Genomic DNA, 12,650 nt, shown 5'->3' on the forward strand with positions numbered 1-12,650 from the left:
GCCCTCCTCACAACAGAGACCCCCACACAAAGCCCCCCTCACATCAGAGACCCCACACACAAAGCCCCCCTCACATCAGAGACCCCCACACAAAGCCCCCCTCACAACAGAGACCCCCCACACAAAGCCCCCCTCACATCAGAGACCCCACACACAAAGCCCCCCTCACATCAGAGACCCCCACACAGAGCCCCCCTCACATCAGAGACCCCACACACAAAGCCCCCCTCACATCAGTGACCCCCACACAGAGCCCCCCTCACATCAGAGACCCCACACACAGAGCCCCCCTCACATCAGAGACCCCCCACACAAAGCCCCCCTCACATCAGAGACCCACTACACAAAGCCCCCCTCACATCAGAGACCCCACACACAGAGCCCCCCCTCACAACAAAGACCCCCCACACAAAGCCCCCCTCACATCAGAGACCCACCTCACATCAGAGACCCCCACACAAAGCCCACCTCACATCAGAGACCCCCCACACAAAGCCCCCCTCACATCAGAGACCCACTACACAAAGCCCCCCCTCACATCAAAGACCCCACACACAAAGCCCCCCTCACATCAGAGACCCCCCACACAAAGCCCCCCTCACATCAGAGACCCACCTCACATCAGAGACCCCCACACAAAGCCCCCCTCACATCAGAGACCCACTACACAAAGCCCCCCCTCACATCAGAGACCCCACACACAGAGCCCCCCTCACATCAAAGACCCCACACTCAAAGCCCCCCTCACATCAGAGACCCCCCACACAAAGCCCCCCTCACATCAGAGACCACCCACACAAAGCCCCCCCCTCACATCAGAGACCCCCCCCACAAAGCCCCCCTCACATCAGAGACCCACCTCACATCATAGACCCCCACACAAAGCCCCCCTTACATCAGAGACCCCCCACACAAAGCCCCCCTCACATCAGAGACCCCCCCCCACAAAGCCCCCCTCACATCAGAGACCCCCACACAAAGCCCCCCCACATCAGAGACCCCCACACAAAGCCCCCCTCACATCAGAGACCCCCCACACAAAGCCCCCCTCACATCAGAGACCCCCCACACAAAGCCCCCTTCACATCAGAGACCCCCACACAAAGCCCCCCTCACATCAGAGACCCCCACACAAAGCCCCCCTCACATCAGAGACCCCACTACACAAAGCCCCCCTCACATCAGAGACCCCCCACACAAAGCCCCCCTCACATCAGAGACCCCCCCACACAAAGCCCCCCTCACATCAGAGACCCCCCACACAAAGCCCCCCTCACATCAGAGACCCCACACACAAAGCCCCCCTCACATCAGAGACCCCCACACAAAGCCCCCCTCACAACAGAGACCCCCCACACAAAGCCCCCCTCACATCAGAGACCCCACACACAAAGCCCCCCTCACATCAGAGACCCCCACACAGAGCCCCCCTCACATCAGAGACCCCACACACAAAGCCCCCCTCACATAAGAGACCCCCACACAGAGCCCCCCTCACATCAGAGACCCCCCACACGCAGCCCCCCTCACATCAGAGACCCACTACACAAAGCCCCCCTCACATCAGAGACCCCACACACAGAGCCCCCCCTCACATCAAAGACCCCACACACAAAGCCCCCCTCACATCAGAGCCCCCCCACACAAAGCCCCCCTCACATCAGAGACCCACCTCACATTAGAGACCCCCACACAAAGCCCCCCTCACATCAGAGACCCCCCACACAAAGCCCCCCTCACATCAGAGACCCACTACACAAAGCCCCCCTCACATCAAAGACCCCACACACAAAGCCCCCCTCACATCAGAGACCCCCCACACAAAGCCCCCTCACATCAGAGACCCACCTCACATCAGAGACCCCCACACAAAGCCCCCCTCACATCAGAGACCCCCCACACAAAGCCCCCCTCACATCAGAGACCCACTACACAAAGCCCCCCCTCACATCAGAGACCCCACACACAGAGCCCCCCCTCACATCAAAGACCCCACACACAAAGCCCCCCTCACATCAGAGACCCCCCACACAAAGCCCCCCCTCACATCAGAGACCCCCCCACAAAGCCCCCCTCACATCAGAGACCCACCTCACATCAGAGACCCCCACACAAAGCCCCCCTCACATCAGAGACCCCCCACACAAAGCCCCCCTCACATCAGAGACCCCCACACAAAGCCCCCCTCACATCAGAGACCCCCACACAAAGCCCCCCTCACATCAGAGACCCCACTACACAAAGCCCCCCTCACATCAGAGACCCCCCACACAAAGCCCCCTCACATCAGAGACCCCCCACACAAAGCCCCCCTGACATCAGAGACCCCCCACACAAAGCCCCCCTCACATCAGAGACCCCCCACACAAAGCCCCCTTCACATCAGAGACCCCCACACAAAGCCCCCCTCACATCAGAGACCCCCACACAAAGCCCCCCTCACATCAGAGACCCCACTACACAAAGCCCCCCTCACATCAGAGACCCCCACACAAAGCCCCCCTCACATCAGAGACCCCCCACACAAAGCCCCCCTCACATCAGAGACCCCCCACACAAATCCCCCCTCACATCAGAGACCCCACTACACAAAGCCCCCCTCACATCAGAGACCCCCCCACACAAAGCCCCCCTCACATCAGAGACCCCCCACACAAAGCCCCCCTCACATCAGAGACCCCCCACACAAAGCCCCCCTCACATCAGAGACCCCCCACACAAAGCCCCCTTCACATCAGAGACCCCACACACAGAGCCCCCCTCACATCAGAGACCCCCACACAAAGCCCCCCTCACATCAGAGACCCCCACACAAAGCCCCCCTCACATCAGAGACCCACTACACAAAGCTCCCCTCACATCAGAGACCCCACACACAAAGCCCCCCCTCACATCAGAGACCCCACACACAAAGCCTCCCTCACATCAGAGACCCCACAAACAAAGCCCCCTTCACATCAGAGACTCCCCCACACAAAGCCCCCCTCACATCAGAGACCCCCCACATCAGAGACCCTCTTACATCAGAGACTCCCCCACACAAAGCCCCCCTTACATCAGAGACCCCCTTACATCAGAGAGCCCCCCTTACATCACAGACCCCTTACATCAGAGCCCCCCCCCACATCAGAGAGCCCCCCTTACATCACAGACCCCCACACATAGCCCCTTTACATCAGAGCCCCCCTTACAAAGCCCCCCTCACACAGAGCCCCCCACATCAGAGACCCCCCTTACATTTTTTGAAGGAGACCTCACTTACCTCACGCTGTCTGCAGCTTTTTTTTTTTTTTTCTTTAAACTTCCCGCCCACACATCCCCTGGGGAGTGTGGGCGGGGCGGGAGGAGGCGGAGAAGGGGCGCGGCGAGGAGGAGCTGACGATCTCTCCTCTGGCGTCCTGCAGGGAGGAGAGATCTGTCACCATGGATCGGAGGCTGAGCTGTGTGTAATACACAGCTCGCCTCAGTAGGTGACCGAGGTGCCTGTGAGGTGACCGAGGCACAGCCGCACAGCGGGAGGTAAGCGGCGGCCACGGCCTGTGTTGACCCTGTCCAGGCCGCGGTCGCCGCTTACCTCCCGCTGTGCGGCCTGAATCGCCTGATCTTTTGCGAGCTGTGATGGCTGCACGGCGCCCTTGTTGCCCATGGCGCCCTTTGGGGCCGCACAGCTCGCACACCCCAAAGGCCGGCCCTGGGTGTACTGCTGCATTAAGTTTCCTTGGCCGACCATTGCGTCTATGGTCTTCAATGTTGCCTGTTTCTTTGTGCTTCTTCAAAAGAGTTTATTTGAAATGATGCTGGTTTGAAGCAAAAGGGTGGTCACAACAAATGTTGATTTAATTTAGATGTTTCTTCTATTCTCTCACTTTGCATTTTGTAAATCGATAAAAATAAACAAATAAAATATACTGTATATGTTTGAGGGCATTCTTACTTTACAGCATTTCTTCACACCTGCCTATAACTTTTGTACAGTACTGTACTGTATATAGACAGAGTATATATTAGGCTTGGCACAGACAGAGCTACACAGTTCCTACACAAGAGTGTAAATGTCGGTCAGAACTTTACACTATTCACAATCTTACAATAATGTTCCTGAAATGTATGATTTTGTGTTAATACATTTTAGATTTTCCATGGCGTCCGAGAATTGAAGATATGAGCCCTCTCATTCTGCAAGTAGGCCAGGAGACCAAAGTGACATGTAAAATCTCCAGTTATTTCCCGGGAAATCTAGGAGTGACTTGGCTGGAAAAGAAAGGGGAAACTTTAACCGGCCTTACAAAGAATTTATACAATTACCATATACCTGATATAAGACAAGAGAGAATGGCTGATAACACCTATCAGTGCTCCCCTTCCCTATTCATCACCCCGAGAAGAGACAAGGAGGATTTGGAATTTATCTGCAGAGTGGAACATCCCAGCCTGGAACACCCAATAGAACAAAGCACGGGACCACCTAGGATAAATGGTGAGTTTTATAAAAGAAATAAATGTATCCTTCAAAATAGTCATTGTAGCAGCAATGATAAAGCTAAACTCTGTGCAGATAAGATACAAAGGAACACAGCTCTCTATTCATTACTACATTATTTCCTTTATTTTTTTATTAAATACAAGCAGTGAAAATACTACCAATTCTTACTACAGGTACATCTCAAAAAATTAGAATATCATCAAAAAGTTAATTTATTTCAGTAATTCAATTTAAAAAGTGAAACCCTTTTATTTTATATAGATTCATTACACACAGAGTGATATATTTCAAGCATTTCTTTATTTTAACCACTTCAATACCGGGCACTTTTCCCCCTTCCCGCCCAGGCCAATTTCTAGCTTTTAGCGCTTTTGCATTTTGAATGACAATTAGGCGGTCATGCAACACTGTACCTAAACCAAATTTATGTCATTTTTTTCCCGCAAATAGAGCTTACTTTTGGTGGTATTTGATCACCGCAAGGTTTTTTCTTTTTTGCTAAACAAATAAAAAGAAAAGTTTTTTGTTTATGTTATAAAATTTTGTAAATAGATACATTTTTTCCTGCACTGATGAGGCCGCACTGACAGGCACTGATGGGGTGGCACTGATGGGGTGGCACTGATAGGCAGCACTGATATGCAACACTGATGGGCACTGATAGGTAGCACTGATATGCAGCACTGGTGGGCACTGATAGGCAGCACTGATGGGCACTGATAGGCCGCATTGATGGGCACTGATAGGCGGCACTGATGGGCACTGATAGGCGGCACTGGTGGGCAATAATGGGCACTGGTGGGCGGCACTGATAGATGGCAATGATGGGCACTGGTGGGCAGCACTGATGGGGAGGGCACTGGCAGGCAGCACTGATGGGGAGGGCACTGGTGGGCTCCCTGAGCTCTGATTGCCATCCCTGGTGGCCATGGGGGGCATCACTGGGGTCATGGGTGGGCATCACTGGGGTCATGGGTGGGCATCCCTGGGGTCATTGGTGGGCATCCCTGGTCGTTCTAGTGGCACCTCCCCCCCAAGGATCTGCACTGGTAATCAAGGCTCTTCCTATTTACTATGTGACCAGCTGTGATTGGACACAGCTGGTCACATGGTAAAGAGCCTACGTCAGTAGGCTCTTTACCGAGATCGGAGATGCGGCGTGTCAGAGTGCCAGGGGGCGTGCAGAGTGCATTATCCTGCCGCCGTCATATGACAGGGTGTCAGGATAATACAACCAACTTCCTGCCGTCAACTAGTGAAAACACAAAATTTTGTATCTCATAAAATTAGAATATTGTGGAAAAGTTCAATATTGTAGACTCATGGTGTCACACTTTAATCAGCTAATTAACTCAAAACACCTGTTAAGGTTTCCTGAGCCTTTAAATGATCTCTCAGTTTGGTTCAGTAGGTTAAACAATCATGGGGAAGACTGCTGACCTGACAGTTGTCCATAAGACAGTAATTGACACCCTCCATAAGGACGGTAAGTCACAAAAGGCCATTGCTAAAGAAGTTGGCTGTTTACTGAGTGCTGTATCCAAGCATAATAATGGAGAAATAAATGTAAGGGAGGGTACTGCGCTTCAGGTGTGATATAGTGTGAATCGGTATATCGAAGGTATATAGGTTTTCAATTAAAAATCAAAAAAAGATATTTAATTGTTATAGCATCATTGAGTTTATAAATAAATAAATAGTGTTCTTATTAAAGAGGGGAAAAGTGCTGGTGTGCAATGTTCAGTTCATCAATCATACCATCATTAATTTAAATGCAAATCAGTTAATAGCTGAATAATTCAAAATAATACTGATAATCAACTCTTAATAGAAATAATATAAATAAAGTAATATATATGCAAATTAAATGGTGAATTGATTTTGTGCAAATAATTAATAAAATGCAATAAATTTAAAGTGCTTCATGTGCAGAAAAAATGGTGAATTATTGTTGTGCAAATAACCGATTCTTTATAAAGTGCAAATACATACAGTATATTAGGGCAACAGATCAGCTGTTATTTTCCAGTGCAAACTTCAATGGTGTATGGTATTCCAAAATATTCAATAAACTAAAAGTGCTAAAAGTGACAATTTCCCAATATTTCCTTCTTTATATTCAGTCATCCTTATTTTTTCCAACAACCTCCTCTACCTTAGGAAAACGTGAACAGAGGTGCTCTTCAGTGGTGGCACTTCTAGGTGCACTAACTGCTCACCTTAATTTTATAAGAAATACGCCTGTGTTATTATTGCGAGGGTAAGTACAGTAGGGATCGAAAGTTTGGGCACCCAAGGTAAAAATTTGTACTAATGTGCATAAAGAAGCCAAGGAAAAATGGCAAAATCTCCAAAAGGCATCAAATTACAGATTATACATTCTTATAATATGTCAACAAAAGTTAGATTTTATTTCTATCATTTACACTTTCAAAATAACGGAAAACAAAAAAATGGCATCTGCAAAAGTTTGGGCACCCTACAGAGTTTATATCTTGTACTGCCCCCTTTGGCAAGTATCACAGCTTGTAAACGCTTTTTGTAGCCAGCCAAGAGTCTTTCAATTCTTGTTTGAGGTATCTTTGCCCATTCTTCCTTACAAAAAAAAGTCTTCCAGCTCTTTGAGATTTCTGGGCTGTCTGTCACGCTCTGCTCTTTTAAGGTCTATCCATAGATTTTCAATTATGTTGAGGTCAGGAGATTGTGAAGGCCATGGCAAAACCTTCAGTTTACGCCTCTTGATGTAATCCCCCGTGGATTTCGAGGTGTGTTTAGGATCATTATCCATTTGTAGAAGCCATCCTCTCTTTAACTTCAGCTTTTTCACAGATGGCATCAAGTTACCATCCAAAATTTGCTGAAAGTTTATTGAATCCATTTTTCCTTCTACTCGTGAGATGTTCCCTGTGCCACTGGCTGCAATACAATCCCAAAGCATTATTGATCCACCCCCATGCTTAACAGTTGGACAGAGGTTCTTTTCATTAAATTCTGTGCCCCTTCTTCTCCAAACGTACCTTAATTCATTCCGGCCAAAAAGTTCAATTTTAACCTCATCGGTCCGGTCGACAGAACTTGTTTCCAAAATGCATCAGGCTTGTCTATATGTTCATTTGCAAAGTTCAAATGCTGATTTTTGTGGTGAGGACATAGAAGAGGTTTTCTTCTGATGACTCTTCCATGAAGACCATATTTGTACAAGTATCTCTTTATAGTGGAATAGTGTACCACAACTCCAGTGTCTGCCAGATCTTTCTGGAGGGATCCTGCAGTCAAACGTGGGTTTTGAATTGTTTTTCTCACAATCCTGCGAGCTGTTCTGTCTGATATTTTTCTTGGTATTCCAGATCTTGCTTTAACTTTCACTGTTCCTGATGACTGCCATTTCTTAATTACATTCCGAACAGAGGATATTGACATCTGAAAACGCTTTGCTATCCTCTTATAGCCTTCTCCAGCCTTGTGAGCGTCAACTATTTTCAGTTTCAGTTTTCTAGACAACTGCTTAGAAGATCCCATGGTGCTGATTGTTGGGGCAAGGTCAGATGAGTCTGGGCATTTAAAACCTTTGAGATTGACATCACCTGGTCTTCCCAGACGATGATTGAGAACAATCCATGACACTGGCAGGTCTCAGCCCTCAGCAAAGGGGGCAGTGCATGCTATAAATTCTGAAGGGTGCCCAAACTTTTGCAGACACCATTTTTTTTTTGTTTTCTGTAATTTTGAAAGTGTAAATGATGGAAATAAAATCTAACTTTTGTTGACATATTATAAGAATGTCTAATCTGTAATTTGATGCCTTTTGGAGATTTTCTCCATCTTTCCTTGGCTTCTTTATGCACATTAATACAAATTTTTACCTGGGGTGCCCAAACTTTCGATCCCCACTGTATATCTCCTCCACTCGTGTCTCAGCTTTAGGATCTCAAGGGGACTGTGGTTTCTCTTTAATGGGAACACTCCTTTCTCTGCCTCGTAAGTGGTCCTTATAGCTCAGTGAAATAAGGGGGCCATCATAGTGTAGATTTATATAAGATTTATTTCCAAAAAAACATCAATAATATCACAGGCGTATTTCTTATAAAATTAAGGTGAGCAGTTAGTGCACCTAGAAGTGCCACCACTGAAGAGCACCCAGTGGCGGCTGGTGCTCAAAATTTTTGGGGGGGCGCAAAAAGAAAAATGTAATAGGTATTGCTTCGTGGCAAAAAATGCGGTAAAAAAATTGCATGACTTTGAGGTGATGGTACAGGCATGGCACAGGTGATGGTACAGGCATGGCACATGTGATAGTATAGGCATGGCACAGGTGATGGCACAGGTGATGGCACAGGCATGGCACAGGTGATGGTACAGGCATGGCACAGGTGATGGTACAGGCATGGCACAGGTGATGGTATAGGCATGGCACAGGTGATGGTACAGGCATGGCACAGGTGATGGTATAGGCATGGCACAGGTGATGGCACAGGCATGGCACAGGTGATGGCACAGGCATGGCACAGGTGATGGTACAGGTGATGGCACAGGCATGGCACAGGTGATGGTACAGGCATGGCACAGGTGATGGTACAGGCATGGCACAGGTGATGGTATAGGCATGGCACAGGCATGGCACAGGTGATGGCATAGGCATGGCACAGGTGATGGCATAGGCATGGCACAGGTGATGGTACAGTCATGGCACAGGTGATGGCACAGGCATGGCACAGGTGATGGTATAGGCATGGCACAGGTTATGGCACAGGCATGGCACAGGTGATGGTATAGGCATGGCACAGGTGATGGCATAGAGGTGATGGCACAGGTGATGGTATAGGCATGGCACAGGTGATGGCATAGGCATGGCACAGGTGATGGTATAGGCATGGCACAGGCATGGCGCAGGTGATGGTATAGGCATGGCACATGTTATGGCACAGGCATGGCACAGGTGATGGTATAGGCATGGCACAGGTGATGGCATAGGCATGGCACAGGTTATGGTACAGGTGATGGCACAGGCATGGCACAGGTGATGGTACAGGCATGGCACAGGTGATGGCATAGGCATAGCACAGGTAATGGTATAGGCATGGCACAGGTGATGGCATAGGCATGGCACAGGTGATGGTACAGGTGATGGCACAGGTGATGGCATAGGCATGGCACAGGTGATGGTACAGGTGATGGCATAGGCATGGCACAGGTGATGGTACAGGCATGGCACAGGTGAGGGCACAGGTCAGCTTCAATCACTTACCTTCTGACGGCGGCAGGATGGCGGAATTCCAGGAACCGAGACGAGCAGCGCCATGGACGTCCTCCTCTTCAGTCTTCTGTCTTCCGGTCCGGGCGGCGGGAAGGAGCTCGGGCGGTGACGGTGCGTGACTGACGCACGCACCGGCACCGCCCCCATTGCGAGTCAGCGATGTCCTGGATGATGATTGGTCCAGGCTGGAGACTGGACCAATCACAGCCAGGATATCACGAAGGTGGGGGTGGCTCAGCGCTTTTTCCTGCGCCCAGGTTACGCCCCCAGAAGGCAGCCAATCGGCACCTCTTCTGGGTCGTAAACCCCACCCCCACCCCTAGCCACCAGGCCCAGCGCATAGGCCTGCGAACACAATTTTTTTTTTTTTTTCAAAACTTTATTTGTACTTTTTGTAATTTTTTCTTTTTTTTTTAAATTTTTTGTTTTCTTTTTTTTTAGGGAATAGGGGGGGCGGCGCTCTGGTGCCCCCTATGCACGGGCCGCCACTGAGAGCACCTCTGTTCACGTTTTCCTAAGGTGGAGGAGGTTGTTGGAAAAAATAAGGACGATTGAATATAAAGAAGGAAATATTGGGAAATTGTCACTAAAAAAATTGGACACTATAGCACTTTTAGTTTATTGAATATTTTGGAATACCATACACCATTGAAGTTTGCACTGGAAAATAACAGCTGATCTGTTGCACTTATATATATATTTGCACTTTATAAAGAATCGGTTATTTGCACAACAATAATTCACCATTTGTTCTGCACATGAAGCACTTTAAATTTATTGCATTTTATTTTTTATTTTTTTCCAAATTTATTAATTATTTGCATAAAATCAATTCACCATTTATTTGCACATATAGCACTTTATTTATATTATTTCTATTAAGAGTTGATTGTCAGTATTATTTTGAATTATTCAGCTATTAACTGATTTGCATTTAAATGAATGATGGTATGATTGATGAACTGAACATTGCACACCAGCACTTTTCCCCTCTTTAATAAGAACACTATTTATTTATACACTCAATGATGCTATAATAATTGAATATCTTTTTTATTTTTAATTGAAAACCTATATACCTTTGATATACCGATTCGCACTATATCACCCCTGAAGCGCAGTACCCCCCCTTACATTTATTTCTCCATTAGACTGTTTTAGGTACCAGTTATTGTACTTGCAGCATCAGGGGCACAATTGTTATAATTCCTATGACAACGCAAGAATTACACCCATATAATAAAATCATAATAATGGAAAGTTGGGTAGAAGGAATAAGTGTGGTAGAAGAAGGTGCATAAGCAACAGGGATAACCACAGCCTTGAAAGGATTGTGAAGCAAAGACCATTCAAGCATTTGGAGGAGATTCACAAGGAGTGGACTACGGCTGGTGTCAGTGTTTCAAGAGCCACCACACACAGACGTATCCAGGACATGGGCTACAACTGTCGCATTGCTTGTGTTAAGCCACTCCTGAACCAGAGACAACGTCAGAAGTGTCTTACCTGGGCTAAGGAGAAAAAGGACTGGACATTTGCTCAGTGGTCCAAAGTCCTCTTTTCGGGTGAAAGTAAATTTTGCATTTCATTTGGAAATTAAGGTCCCAGAGTCTGGAGGAAGAGTGGGGAGGCACAGAATCCAAGTTACATGAGATCCAGGGTGAAGTTTCCACAGTCAGTGATGATTTGGGGAGCCATGTCATCTGCTGGTGTTGGTCCTCTGTGTTTTATTAAGTCCAAAGTCAGCGCAGCCTTCTACCATGAAATTCTAGATCCCTTCATGCTTCCCTCTGCTGACCAGCTTTATGGAGATGCTGATTTCATTTTCCAGCAGGACTTGGCATCGCCCACACTGCTAAAAGTACCAATACCTGGTTTAATCTCCATGGTATCACTGTGCTTGATTGGCCAGCAAACTCGCCTGACCTACACCCCATAGAGAATCTGTGGGGTATTGTCAAGAGGAAGATGAGAGACACCAGACCCAACAATGCAGACAAGCTGAAGGTCACTATCAAAGAAACCTGGGCTTCCATAACACCTCAGCAGGGCCACAGGCTGATCACCTCCATGCCACGCTGCATTGATGCAGTAATTCCAGCAAAAGGAGCCCCTGACCATGTACTATACTCTACATGGACTTACTTTTCAGTAAGCCAACATTTCTTTATTATAAATCCTTTTTTTTAATTGGTCTTATGTAATTTTCTAATTTTCTGAGATACTGAATTTTAGGTTGTCACAAGAAAGAAATGCATGAAATATACAGTAATCCCCCGCTCCATCGCGGTTCAGTTTTTGCGGTCCCGGTAATTCACGTTTTTTTTGTAATGTTATTTTACTATATAAATCATTAAAAATGAAATATTTTTGTGTTTTCCATAGCTCTTGCTATGTCTCTTAGTATCTTTTATGTGTTTAAATGAGTTTCTATTGTTTTAAAAGTGTGTTTAAAGACCTTAAAATGCTTTTACACGTACAGTGACAGTAAAAAAAACATGCCTGCAATGCATTTTAATAGGGTTTTTCTATTTCGCGGATTTTCACTTTTCGCGGCTGGGTCCGGGTTTACTGTATCTCTCTGTGTATAACACATCCATATGAACTGAATTACTGAAATAAATTAACTTTTTGATGATATTCTAATTTTTGAGATGCACCTGTATATCAGCCTCTTGCAGTCTCATGTACAGCAGGGCTCAGACTGGGAGAGGTAGAAGAAATACAAGGAGCTGCTTTTGTGATTGGCTGACTAATTTTCTCTGAAGTCCACACTAAGATCATAATAATATAAAAGCTACATTCGATTTATTTTCTTTTTTTTCTCAGCACAGTTTCACTTCCTACACAGAACCCATCACATTTGTGAGATACAGCCCAAGAGGATGCTACATTCCCCTTCTGCAATGTCAG

The 12,650-nt window shown here is 47.1% G+C and overlaps 1 protein-coding gene and 1 gene segment (V, D, J or C); both read left to right on the forward strand.

The window, feature by feature from the left end:
* LOC309558547 (uncharacterized protein) overlaps positions 1-12,650 on the forward strand; it is a gene marked incomplete at its 3' end in the record, with an annotated part of 303,007 nt that overhangs the window by 246,998 nt on the left and 43,359 nt on the right. The window lies entirely within an intron of this gene.
* The window catches only part of LOC309557671 (Ig mu chain C region-like), a 40,333-nt gene that overhangs the window by 6,603 nt on the left and 21,080 nt on the right, over positions 1-12,650 (forward strand). The window contains exon 3 of the C gene segment in view: positions 4,133-4,477.

The sequence above is a fragment of the Pelophylax lessonae genome (assembly GCF_965119305.1).
Source record: "Pelophylax lessonae genome assembly, chromosome: 6".
Lineage (NCBI taxonomy): Eukaryota > Metazoa > Chordata > Amphibia > Anura > Ranidae > Pelophylax > Pelophylax lessonae.